Here is a 14,911-nt window from a genome sequence, read left to right on the forward strand (position 1 = left end):
ATAGTCGAAACGACATCTGCACTTATATGTTCATCGCAGCACTGTTTACAATAGCCAGAATCTGGAAAAAACCTGAATGCCCTAGAATCGATGACTGGTTGAAGAAACTTTGGTACATCTATACAATGGAATACTATGCAGCTGTTAGAAAAAAGGAGATCATGAATTTTGCATATAAGTGGATCGGCATGGAAAGTTTCATGCTGAGTGAAATGAGTCAGAAAGAGAGAGAGACATAGAAAGATTGCACTCATCTGTGGTATATAGAATAACAGAGTGAGAGACTAACACCAACTATTTCCTCAATAGTTTTTATCAAAGGTCATTCAAAAGAATTAAAGAGTAAACATATGCAAAATACATAACAGCTGTTAAATTTATCATTAGAAAACAGAAACAAAAAAATCCTATAAGTAAGAAAAATACAATAAAACAATAAAATAACCAAAGAACCTAAGTAATCACTTCACCAAAGAAAATTCTCCCATGTAAATGGCTAAGGAGAATATAAAAATGAAACAGATGCCTGGACAAGCTGATTGACAGGCAACGGTCTGTAGTGCTTGCTTTGTAAGAAGGGAATACTTTCCTTGGACTCCTGAAAGCAAGGAAGTCAGCTGTAATCCACAGATCCACAACTATCCTAAGTCCTTTTGTTTCTGAGGTTGTTTAAATGAGAAGAGAATGCACATTCTGGAAATCGTTGGAAACACAAGAAGTGAATCTCTGGTTAAGCAAAGACTTTGAAGACCTTAAAGCCTCTGGCTGCCTTGATCATGATCATTTTTTTTTCCATATATGCCTCCAAAAAGCAATATTTTCCTTAGTGTTAGGCTTAGGTTCTGCTGGTTCTTGTTTTTTATATATGTATATAAAAGTAGCACATTGGAACTAGGAGGATTTGTGCTGGGTGAGTTTGTATTTAATATTTTCTGAACCACAGTTGTGACAGATTTTATTTCTTCCATAAAGCAACTCCTACAAAACAGAATGTGAAAGAATTATTGTGCTTTTGCCTAATGCAGTTTCTTAGTGTCAAGTTGCCCTATCCCTGTAGGAACATTGTTACAAAAAGATATTCAGCATCTCCATTGTTAAGAAAACACAGATCATGGGACTATACTTTTGATAGATGTCTTGTCCTTTAGGATAACTATTATTGAAGTTTGTTTTGTTTTGTTGTTTTGTTCTACCCCTGTCAGTACTGAGGGCTTACATCTGATCTCAGGAATCACTCTAGCAGCATCTGGGGAATATATGGAATGTCCGGGGTTGAACCCAGTTGGCAGAATGCAAGGTGACTGATCTACCTGCTGTATTAACAACCTTCCACAACTTTTTAAATGATTTAACAAGCTTTGTTAAGAGTAGAGAAAAAAAAAGTGCACTCATGCTTATGGAAATATGGACATGTGAAACATAATTACTTCAAAAATGGACATGTGAAACATAATTACTTCAAAAATTAAATAGTGTAGCCCGGCAAGCTACCGAGAGTATCTTGCCCGCACTGCAGAGCCTGGCAAGCTACCCGTGGTGTATTCGATATGCCAAAAAAAACCCAGCAACAACAAGTCTCAAAATGAAGACGTTACTGGTGCCCACTCGAGCAAGTTGATGAGCAATGGGATGACAGTGACAGTGACTGATTATTTACTACACAGTAACTTCTGGGCATATACCAAAATATTAAAAGCAGGAACCTTACTATTTCCTTAGATGAATTTGACAGTATCCAAATCAACAACACAAAAAAGGGCAAAAAGTGGGTAGAATGGGCAGATAAAATGTGATATGTACATACAATGAGATGTTATTGATTCTTTAAAATATTATAAATTTGAAGTTCATATTTGGCCTAAATGATAAAGTAACTGCCATGCATATGTAAATATCTGTGCTTAATCTCCAGCACTACATGATCCAAAGTGTTAACACTGAGTTTGATCTCCAAATCAGTTTTAAAATTGGAATTTTGATATTTACTGCAAACATCTATGAATCTTAAAGCTATGGTTAGTAAATTAGGCCAGATATTAAAGGTCCAATATTGTATACTTAAATATATATGAGACACATAGATGGGGAGAATTCTTAGAGACAAAAAGTTGAATAGTACAATAAATATCGAGGAAACAAGTCAGCTTTTTTGCTAAACATTATCATGTTTCAGTTTGAAGTTTCCTGGATTGAGAGTTGCAGCTGCTTCCCCAATCTCCTCTCTTCAACGCTAAGCCCAAGGTATATATGGTAAGACTGATATGAATCATTTATTATTAAAATTCAGATACATTTTTAATATACATAAACAAAATATTAATGACTGATTAAATCTTTGGGGAGGGAGAAGTGAACTAAGTTTTATTGTTGGATGGATGACATCAGAAATTTTTCTGACTAGAAAAGTGAAGGTTGTTTGAAAAGTTTTTATTCACAACATCATGGCAGGAAAAACAAACAAAAAAATAACAACAAAGAATCTGGGACAGATATAGAGACATGGTACAAATTCAAAACAAAGTTTATTGAAGAATTAGAGGGTTTTTTTTAGCAAAAAGAACATATAAGAAAAATATAATGCATAACATTACTTCAAAAACTACTTAAATTTTTAAGTAGTTTAAAGCTATTTAAACTGCTTAAAGTTTATTAAAATAAATACAACACTGGAAAGATCTTTGAGGAAACACAAAGTGAGAAAAAATGTTTCCCCGTGTGCTACTAGTATACACACATGCTAACAGTCCTGGAGTATGATACTGTTCCATGAGTTTGCTGATTGACTACACAATAGCAAAATAATAGAATACACTGAAGAGAATACCCTGGAGCCACTTTGTTCCACAATAAGTTTTCCTCCATTACAAAGGAAGGAAAACAAAATTGTTCTCACTAGTTTCTCTTTGTGTCAGCTCTGATGGAAAGGAGGAATAAAGGAGAAAAGCAAGGGATGTAACCAACCAGAGACTGGCGGCAGTACGAGCTGATTTTGCTCCAGAGAAGAATAAAAAATCAATTATAATAAAAATTAAATTGTTTCATAAAGTACTTCACTTAGAAACTGGAATACGTTGTTGAGAATAGTTTAAGATGTCCTTTTATTACTATGGAGTTGGAGCAATAAATAGTACAGTGGGAAAGGTGCTTATCTTGCTCACAGCAAAAGACAGCCCTGCTTCCATCTTCAAGACCCCATATGATCCCCAAAACCTGCCAGCAATGATCCCTGGGCATTGAACTAGATGTAAAATCCTGAGCATGGCCAGGTATGAATGAAATCATTATCCCCAAAATTAGTTTTATATTTGAAGTATAAAAGTTATCAACCGGAATAAATGACAGGGATTTAACATAGTCATGCTTATGATATGTTCTGATATTTCCTGATAGCTTAAAGTCTCTGAGAGTAATTTATAATTTATTACACAAAAGGACTAATAAAAACAACTTATAGTATATGTTACTTACTTAAGAGCTTCAACCACTTAACCTAAAAAAGGTGATTGGTATAAGACTATTAATAGCTTTTCTCAGAATATTAAAATAGTGTTTCAGAATTTATGTGTTAGATTTTGTTTCATTAGTATTTCACATTAATTATATAATTTGCATTTGGTGGGCAAATGTGCAATGATGATAATGTTGATCATTTGAAAATTTTACATTTGGACAATATATATATTCTCTTTTCTGAGTAGAGAAGCAGCTATATAAGGAAATTCCAGTGTGCTTATATACTTGGCCAGTTATCTAATTCAGATAGAATTGCCAAATGATATTGGATACTTGTATATAGTGTATGTTTATTTGGTGCATGTTATTATAAAATTATCACCATAGCATAATCAGCTCTTCTATTATGTCACATAATAGCCATTTCTTTATTGCGTTGAGATCATTTAAGATTTTGTCATTTAACTATTTGGAAATATGGAGTAAGTATTTTTTTAATATTCTCCATGTGCTATACGTTAGATCTCCAGAAATTATATATCACTTAATTGCATGTTTGTACCTTTAAAATGTTCCCGATGCTGCTATCTTATGTCTTTATTCATTTTTCACTATCTATTTTTTCATCTTGAAATGGAAATATTTGATTTGCTTATTTAAATTTTCGGTAAATCTAAACTCTTAGTATACATAACTATGAGGTATATGAAACATTTTGTTTGTTAACAGGATGAGAATTGCATGTGGCGTGTTTTGATTTGTTTGGGGGGCCAACCTGGTGGTGCTCAGGGCTTACTTCTGCCTCCATGGTGTCAGGATCCCTCCAGCTGGTGCTTGAGGGACCATATGCAGTGCAGAGAATTGAACTCCAGGTGACATCATGCCAGGTGTTTTCCCCACCTGCTTCAGTGCTTTCTCTCCAGCATCATTATGGATATTTTTTAAGTAAAGATTAACAGGATGCATCAAAAACCTGAATAATATCTTAAGACAAAGTCATGCAGGCAATAATTTCTTAGAACTGTTAACTTCTAGGAAGTTGACTGGCTCATAAATTTATTAGCCTGCTGATAATGTCGGAACAGTTTCTGATATTCACTTAGAGAAGAATCTATTTAGAGAAGATGTTTTCTGGGATTTGAACATTATGACTTTCCTAATGCACTCCCACTCGTTCACTCATATATTTCTCAGTACCATTGCATAGATTAAATTAGTGCTATTGTCAAGAGTTCATAATTGAAATGCCATTGCGATGCTGTATTTATATAACTCCCAAAACAATGATCAAAGATTAACTTAAGGTCATGCACATTGCACATTGATTAAAAAGAAAAGTACAATTGCATACTCTCTCTCTCTCTCTCTCTCACACACACACACACACACACACACATAAACATATACATAAATCAAGAAACTAGCAATTAAGTTTAGAAGCTCATAATAAACTACCTTCTTAGTGATGGAGTGTAGATTGCAACTGAATGTGAAATCAAAGGTCATAGTGACAGAAATTAATTTTGCTCTTATCATGAGCATTTAGGGAAGACACTTCACTAATAAGTTCATGGTGTCACAAAAGTTGAAAACACAAAAGACTTATTAAAGCCATCCAGTTCATTTCACAGAAATGAACTATAGAAAACTTGGTTTGTGCAGAATGATGGATGGTTCTTATTCTTAGTCTCCTCTAGTTAAACTATTTTGAGAAGCAGTTTTTATTTCCCCCATTTCATTTCTGTAGGTCCGAAACTAACTTTTATTACACATGCCTCTTTTGTGTGCCCAGAACTCTACTATTGCTATTTAGTTCAAGTTTGGTTACTTTTTGGTTGCTTGAAAAAAAAAATGTGTTACTGATCAAGGTTTTGAGTGCTTTTTCTCACTATCCCCACTTATTTTGAAAAGGTCTGTGCTTACTGTTTGATGACTCTCTTATAGTGCAGTAAATGTTAGGGAACACCATACTGGAAATTTAGCCCTCAGTATTCTTCAATTTAGATAGGTGGGACATGTGACTTACTTTGACCAATGATTTGTGAACAGAAATAGTACAAAATTGTGGGACAAAGAATCAGGATCACAGCCAATCTAATGCAACATATATTCTACCTCATCAACATGAGTAACCAAGTGTTCTAGACAGAGCAATTGCATTTTGTTTCTGGGAAGGAAATTTTGTTCCAGATATTTCTGGAGGGCTTAAGCTTTAAAATGACAGGAAAATCAGTGTAAATTTATTTTGAAACAAAAAAATTGTATTAGGATCACAAATAATGGTACACAGGGCTTACTCATGGCTCTGCACAGAGGGATCACTCAGTGATGGGCTCAAGATATCATAGAAGAAATCAACATGAGACATGGGTCAGTTGGGTTCAGGGCAAACACTTTACCTGCTGCTCAAACTCTCTACTGCTATTTGAAAGGAAGAAATTAGAAAATAAATAAACCACTAAGATTTTGGGTTGCCATTTCTTGGGCTATAATTTAGATAAATTTTAGTTTGATAGAAGGTATCAATTGGATAATTATGGGAATATCATTGTCACTGTACATCATTGTCACTGTCACTGTCATCCCATTGCTCATCCATTTGCTCTAGCGGGCACCAGTAGCATCTCCACTGTGAGACTTGTTGTTACTGTTTTTGGCACATCGAATATGCCACAGGGAGCTTGCCAGGCTCTGTCATGTGGGCGAGATACTCTCAGTAGCTTGCTGGGCTCTCTGAGAGGGCCAGAGGAATCGAACCAGGGTCGGCCGCGTGCAAGGTAATGCCCTACCCAATGCGCTATCATTCCAGCCCAAAGTGTCACTGTCACTGTCATCCTGTTGCTCATCTATTTGCTTGAACAGGCACTAGCAACATCTCCATGTGAGACTTGTTGTTACTGTTTTTGGCATATTGAATACGCTGCCACCAAGTCATCAAACACAAATTTTAGAGAGCTTAAAGAAAGCACAGGGAGGGCAGGGGAGACAGTACATCATAAGACTATTTAAGGCTTCTAATATTCATCTTGCTATTTTACCTTAAGGTTGTATATAGTACTCTGTTTCAAAGATCTTGTGTATTTCTTTAAAAAAAACTTTATTGCATGCATTAAATTGTTCCCTACAGTCCCATTTGTTTTTGCTAGCCCCTATCCTTCCAGGGTTTTATCCAGGTCAACCATTTTATGAACATAACCTGAAAATTCATAGATGAAGGATAAAGAAAATATAATTCACTCATTAATATATATATAAATAAAAAAAACTGTACCTCCTTCCTTCAAGTCCTATGCAGCTTGTGCATGTAAATAAAAGCTTTCCTAAAGCCAGACAACCCTTAGCTCCCCTTCTTTTGTCACCTAGACAAGTGTCTAACTTCCCTGACTTCATTGCTTCTTGAAATTCAAATATTCATAAAAAGATCAGCTCCAGTTTTCCTGTAATACCTGCAGGACTTTAATCTAGAAACATACTCAGGACTGTAACACTATTCCCATTTAGAGATAAGGCAACCTTCATTATCCTCTTGGATAAAAACAATTAACAATTAGACAAAGGCCTCCAGATAGATTTCTCAGTGTTTGAGAGGACGCTTAGGTGCTAAGTCCTGTTACAAAAAATACTTAGAAGACCCAGAAGGTTTCTCTCCACCTATCCAGATATTAAAGATAATGATCTGCTTTCAATTTTCTCTTATTGCCTTTCAATAAATCACCACTATTCAATTGAGGACCCAACTTGACCTTTTTACATAATCAAAGTTTACAAAGATCTATTTTTGTTTGTTTGACTTGATGTGCGTTTGTGAGTGTGTGTGGCAAGAGAGTTTTTACTGAAATGAGAGAGAAAGAAGAGAGTGTGAGTACAAGAAAGGACAGACAGAGATTCTCCAGAGTGGACAACACAAACTTGAGTGAAGCAAGTGAAATACATGTTCTAGGTATAACAAAAGCTACAATCTCATTTATTTATTTATTTATTTATTTATTTATTTATTTATTTATTCATTTATTCATTTTACTTATTAATTTTATAGAGATGGAATTCTATAAATGTATGCTGTAAACAATAACAAATACTTTTGGGGGACCAGCGGGACACATCTGGAGATGATCAATATGGTCAGTTACTATTTTGTTTCTTCTTTTTTTTCTAGGTTTACTCCTGGCTTTGTGCTCTGGGACAGGCCTATCAGGGCTGGGGACTACATAAGATGCTATATATCTAATGCAGGTTGGCAGCTTATAAATCAAAGTCCTATCCACTGTATTATCACTCTGGTCTACAAAACACTTTTTCAAAATTGTTATAACAATTTTCGAGGGGCCAGAGAGATAGTAGTGAGGAAAGTCCTTGCCTTACACACAGAAGAACTTAATTTGATTACTTATACCCCATATGATTCCCAAAGCTAGACCAAGAGTAAACCCTAAGCTCTATCAGATATGGTCCATGAACAATTTTTTTCCCCAATGAATTACTGCAGGGTTAAAAATGTCATGGGAATTCAGGGTCTTATTATGCAGTCAAGATTGATGACAAGGGTCTGGGGATCAAATGGCCAAATTCAGAAATTATTTTATGTATGGAAAAAGGAAAGAAGTCAGGGAATCTCATAGATTATGGCAGAGGTCTCCAGAAAAATGATTGCTCAAGAGGCAGAAACCTTTGTCCTTAATTTTTTAAGAAAGTGGTGAGGGAGGATGGATGGACATTACTTTGTATTCCAAGAATGTGGGTCATTAAAACAATAAGAGGATGCTGAAATCATTGTCTTCTTGTGCCCAATCATCCAGGTCATCCTGTTATCCAGGTTCCCAAGCTGGTTCTAGGTGACTCAGGTATTAGGAACCAGGTACTTAGGCTCTCCTCCCTGACATTCCACTCCAGTGGTTTCCTTTCATTAGGACAGATAACTAATCTTGCCCTGCATGTTACCTGTTTGTTACTATCAATCCACACTGTTTAAAAACTATCTTTGGTCAATTACTATTTTGAGTGTTACATCATGTCAACTCATTTATTCCCTATCAGGCATTAAGTTAAAAACTATTAGAAGCCTCACTTTTTTATGTATGGGAAACAAGAATCAGAAAAGTTAAGAAAATTGGGGTCTAAGAAATTATAGGCCACTTGCCTTACAAAAAAATCCTGGGTTCAATCTCCTGCAACCAGAAACTTCCCTGAGCCCCACCTGGAATAATCCCTGAGCACAGAGCCAACAGTAAGCTCTGAGCACAACTAGGTATATCCCCATTGAAAAATGAGGATGAGGAGGATAATAAGAAAGAGAAGGAAGAGGAGGAGGAGGAAGAGGAGGAGAAGAATAAGGAAGAAGAAGAAGAAGAAGAAGAAGAAGAAGAAGAAGAAGAAGAAGAAGAAGAAGAAGAAGAAGAAGAAGAAGAAGAAGAAGAAGAAGAAGAAGAAGAAGAAGAAGAAGAAGAAGGAGAAGAAGAAGGAGAAGAAGAAGAAGAGAAAGAAGAGAAAGAAGAAGAGGAAGAAGAAGAAGAGAAAGAAGAAGAGGAAGAAGAAGAAGAAGAGGAAGAAGAAGAAGAGGAGGAAGAAGAAGAGAAAGAAGAGGAAGAAGAAGAAGAGGAAGAAGAAGAGAAAGAAGAGGAAGAAGAAGAAGAGAAAGAAGAGGAAGAAGAAGAGAAAGAAGAAGAAGAAGAGGAAGAAGAGGAAGAAGAGAAAGAAGAGGAAGAAGAAGAGGAAGAAGAAGAAGAAGAGGAAGAAGAAGAAGAAGAAGAAGAAGAAGAAGAAGAAGAAGAAGAAGAAGAAGAAGAAGAAGAAGAAGAAGAAGAAGAAGAAGAAGAAGAAGAAGAAGAAGGAGAAGGAGGAGAAGGAGGAGGACGATAAAGAGGAGGAAGAGAAAGAGAAGGAAGAGGGAAGCAAATTTCCTGAAATAACACAGTAGTTGTACATTTATAATCTGATTATTGGTCTGAATTTAGGGCATATTTTTTGCACTATAAAACTCTGCTATTCTGTATATGGGTCTGTGATGTATACAGATTATTTCCTGTGCTCATCTGACTCAAGACATTTAATTGAAATAGGTTGAATGTTAATGGGCCCTTTGAATTAACAGTAATATTGAGAGTGACAAATAAATCAATTATTTTAATAGGTACAGCTTTTCAACAGTAAATTCAATGGAGAGGTCAAAAAGAGAAAATGAATACAGCTAAGTAATAAATCAGTGAAGATGTCTGGAAAGTCATTCAAAAGTATCAAGTGAAGGAAAATGAAGTATAAAAACATGTAATTTTGCATACATCTAAAAGAAGTTTCAGAAAAAATACTGTAAGATATATATATGCACATATATTGAAATTATAACAAGGATTTGCTGAAAAAATATTTCATATCAAAGGATTTAATGACAGACTTAAATTGTACAAATGAGGAAGACTTCACAACTAAAAACAAAGTTGTTAAATTAAATAAATATCAAAGAAAAATTTAAATTTTTAAACTTTCAATGAATGATAACTATAAATAATAAACAACTACATTGATGCACTCAGGAAAACACTGCGTATAAAAGAAGGATGAAGTAATTTGTTTTAAATAACGAGAATATTTCCTCTAAACTAGGATCTTAAATACAGTAAAAGTATAATTTAAATATGAGGACAAAATTAAAATATTAAATATTAAGAGCAACAGTAACTGTAGAAATCTTATCAAAATATATTTTTGAAAAAAATTTTGAATTTAAAAGTCATATGTAGAAAAATGTGTGAGATTATTGTCAGGTAAGGGTAGGGATGTTAATTAAGCAGATAAATAAAACATTCTATTGTATGAATAAGCAATAATCAACAAGTAATACACATATATTAGTAGGGGTTCTTTAGAGAAACAGATATTTCCATATATTGGAATATACATGTATATTCCCAATGTAAATTTATTTTTTACTCACAATTCTGCTTTTTTGGTTCACACCTGGTGATGCACGGGGGTTACTCCTGGATCTGCACTCAGAGCCCCCTGGTGATACTCAGGGGACCATATGGGATGCTAGAAATAGAACCTGGGTCGGCCACGTGCAAGGCAAATGCCCTACCCCCTGTGCTTTTTTTTCCAGCCTGGACAATTCTGAAAGCTTAGAATTTCTGTTCTTATTTGCTAGAGTCCAGTGAAAGTTTAGTGTTGCAGTTCAGTGAAAAGCAGATATAGGTTCTGGACTGAATCTGAATGTCTGAGAACTGCTAGATTTATTCAAGGACAAAAGCTCATACAATCAGACAAAACAACTGAACTCTTTCTCCCTCCACCTTTTTGTTCTGAAGAGATCCTCAAAGAAGGATGTGGAAGAAACCAACACCTGTTAGAAGTGATAACTAAAGTTTACTCATTCAAATGCTTTCATGCAAATACTCTCATTCATAGTAACATCCAAAAGTAAACACAAGTATGCCTTTGGGGCATCCCATAACACAGTCAAATTTACATGTAAAATTAGTTATCCCAATAGGTATATTTCATGATTGGCTCTGAGATAGCAATTCATTATCTGTTTGGATTGAGGTAAGAGATGGGTCTCATGGCTTCAACCATGATGATTTTGCAGCTCTGGAGACTGGAGAATACAAGATTTATGGATTGGCAGATTTGGAGCTGATAAGAAACTTCTTCCTGGTTGCAAACAGCCAATTCCTTCCTAAATGCCCACAAGGGTTGAGAGTTTCCTCTAGTCTCCTCCTTTTCTACTGACATTAAGCACTTTAAGAGGACTTAATCCTCATGATGTGCCTAGACTCTCCTGAAAGGAGTTAAAATCATCACATTAGGGATTAATACATCAAACTTTAACTTTAAGCCAAGTCTTAAATTATGAGTCTATAGCAAGATTACAGAAGCCACAAGGAAGCTGAAATGTGTGCAATTATGAATGTGCTTTTGAAACGAATATTAAAATATATATGTGTATATCTATATCTATATCACTCTATATATCTGTGTATATTATCTGTAAGATAATGAAAGGGAAATAAAAACTGAATGTATTTATATAAATAAGCCAATTTAATGGCTGATCACTACAATAAAATGTAAGTCTCTCAAAATAAGAGAAAATGAAGAATGGTATAAAAGGGAGATAATAGGAATAATGGTGAGAAAAAAATTACTCCAAATGTCTGAAGAATATCTGACAAAAGTACTCAATACAACACATGCATATTTTTCCTCATTTATTTATTTTCATTCATTTCCCCCTCCCACTTTTGATGTTGATGTTGCTGTTATTGTTTCTATTCCCCCCAAGAATCATGCACAGTTGTGTTTTCATACTTGGTGGGTTGCTCAAGAGCAGTTGTATACTTTAGTTGTGGTGCTCACAAACACTGGTTGCACTACTCCAAAGAGTAGCACCAGTTGTCAGGAACAACAAGGCAGTGTCATATAGGATATTGCTCACAAACGGTAATGCGAAGCATCTAATTCTACAGCCTCATTTTTGAAAGGCAGGCCCTATGACCTACGTCTTTAAAATTATTATGTGGATGTGGGTCTGGAGTGATAGCTTAGTGGGTAGGATGTTTGGCTTGCACATGGACAATCCCAGTTCTATTTCCAGCATCCCATATGGACCCCTGAACACTGCTAGGAGTAATTCCTGAGTGCAGAGCCAGGAGTAACCCCTGTGCATCACCGGGTGTGACCCAAAAAGCAAAATATACATATATATGTACATATATACATATATATATATAAATCATGTGGACAGAGCGATAGTATAGAGAGGATGTTTGCCTTGCATGCAGCTGACCACAGTTTAATCTCTGGCATCTCTATGGTCCCCCAAGAACTGCCAGAACTAATTCCTGATTGCAAAGCCAGGACTAATGCCTCAGAATCACCATTGTGACATAAAACAAATTAATAATTAAAATAAATAATTAAAAATTAGACCCCAGGCCAGGCTGATTTTCATCTGGGGCACACAGGAAGGGGCCAGGTGAGCCTACCACCCTTCCAAACAGAGCCATAGCACTCTAAAACCTCCAGTATTTAATCATTGCCATGCTCATGGTCAGGTTTCACAAGCTTGGGATAAGCCTCCTCTATGAATGAATCTGTTGAAAAACTCAGGTTTGCAGGTTTTGTGAATGAAATCTTCTGGCTTTCACAGAGTCAGAGATGGGCGACCTCCTCCCATCCCCCTGTTCGTCCAGGAACCTGGCAGTCACTCCTACAAAATGCCTCTTACGCCATATATTCTCATTAACCTGCCATCATCCAGAGACTCATAAGCAAATCTCAAAAGATATCAACAAGTTGTAGAGATGCCTCCAGACCCCAAAGTCACCATCTAGTTAAAAATTTAACTCCAGCTGTATCACCCTCTTTAAAATTTTAGAATTCCTCAAGCAAATGTGTCTGAGCAACATCTCATACTCTACACCACTGATGTACCAGGAGTAGCACACCACATTGGATGGGAAGTAAAGTAGAAGGCAACCAATCTCAATTAAGAAAATATTAACATACAAGGCATAACTAGTAACAACATGCTAGTATTCTCTTATACAAGGGCTTCATAGCTCCAGGATGAGATACAACATTCTTCACACACTTTCTTTTAAGGAAATATTTTTGATCATTTTTAGTGAATTATTCATAGCAAGCAATACAAAATAAGTTATTTAGAGCCTGCTATTGATCAGGTTTGGGTGGAGGTTGGAGAAATTGGAATTAATGGTGGTGGGAAGGTGTAATGTTGGTGGAATTGGGGTAGGGATATTGAATGTAATAAATCATTGTGAATAACATTTTATCAAAATAAAATTAAATTTAAATATTAAAAAGTGATAATTCAAAGCTTGATATGTATAAAACAAAGTCTGGTAAAGGATACAAAAGTGTTCAAATATGGTATATAGATATATGATATATCTTGCAAATATTAAGCAAGACAATGTAGAGGTAAAAAATTTAGTTAAAAATCCTAGAGTATATTAAAATGTATATTACATAATGAAGAAACACTTACAGAATCATCTGTAGGAAAAAATAAAAACATATAATAAGATTTTATCACCATGAAGATTTTCATCTACTAAATTTCAACATAATAATATCAGTAGAAAAGTGAGAAAACCAATAGGAAAACTTGCATAATAGTAAAAAGTACTTAATAGAAAGTTGTATTTGATTAGAATTTATGCATGTTTCTGATAGGGAGTAGTTACAACAGTTTTCTTTTCAAACATAAAAAATTACTGCTAAGAAATGTTCATCTAAAGTATGATCTTGCAACTATAGACTTACTCAAGATTTATGTGAGATCTTAAAAATACAATGATGGTCATTTACTTTAAAGTTGGTGTGATTAGATGAAATTCTATGTCATCTATGACATAGAATAAAGACTTTAGAATCCAGCCCACCCATGAGTGATTTTCCAATGGTGCTGGAATAATTATATACCAAGGAAAACCAAAATAAGAAAAACAAATGTTGGAATACTGAAAATGGTAAATATGTCTGAAAATACTTTTCCTAAGTGCCTATTAAATGATGTATTTTTACTTAATTTTATTGCAATTTTTAAAAATAACTCCAATTAAAATATAAAATAATATTATGTTTACTTATAGATTGTGATTTTATAAACTTCAATATAACAAATAGTTAAGGTATACTATGTTCCATGTCAAATAATAGGCTATAGTTTTGTCATTAAAATGTCACTTAGGTTCTTCAGTTTTAGAAACTAGTATTGTTTATATGCATGGCAATAAATAGGATTCATATATCTTCCTTATTTTGACTACTTTTCAACTTGACTCCAGTTAACCTTTGCAACTTGTTCAATGAGAAACTCCAGTGAACTGTATCACCATACACAATTAATGGTTGAGTGGTCTATAATAAATGAAAATGCCACCACTGCTTAGCAATTAGCTTATGGATCATATCCAACCACTTAGAATCTCTTCCGTCTGCAACATTTAAACATGCTGGGTTATTTAAATTATACTTAAAGTGAACGGCAATATATTCAATTACTGTTGGGTTCAATGTGAGGAATTGTCACTATTATGATTAACAGTCTTTATGAAAAACAATTAATTTAGTGTCTTGTTGCAGGTCAACTATAAAAGCTAATTCCCTTAAGGAAAGAATTATGTTTATCAGTATATAACCCTTTGATAATGCTTTGATCTAAATCATTAGCACAATCCCTTTAAGGGAAATTTACAGAAGTTAAATGTAAAAATATATCTTCCACATGAACCTAAGGAAAATTAGTCATTTATTTTTCTTGCTGAAAGAACATAACACTGGCTAAAAGGGAAATCAAAGCATTCATTTACACTGAAGACAGATATATTCTCTCATATTTCAAATCTATCTTAGGGAACTCAATTACTTACATCCAAGTAAGGAATGGCAGGTAGACAAAAGCATTCAAGTTCTTTAGAAGAGTTCAGGTACCAATGAG

The sequence above is a fragment of the Sorex araneus genome, chromosome 5 (assembly GCF_027595985.1).
Source record: "Sorex araneus isolate mSorAra2 chromosome 5, mSorAra2.pri, whole genome shotgun sequence".
NCBI lineage: Eukaryota > Metazoa > Chordata > Mammalia > Eulipotyphla > Soricidae > Sorex > Sorex araneus.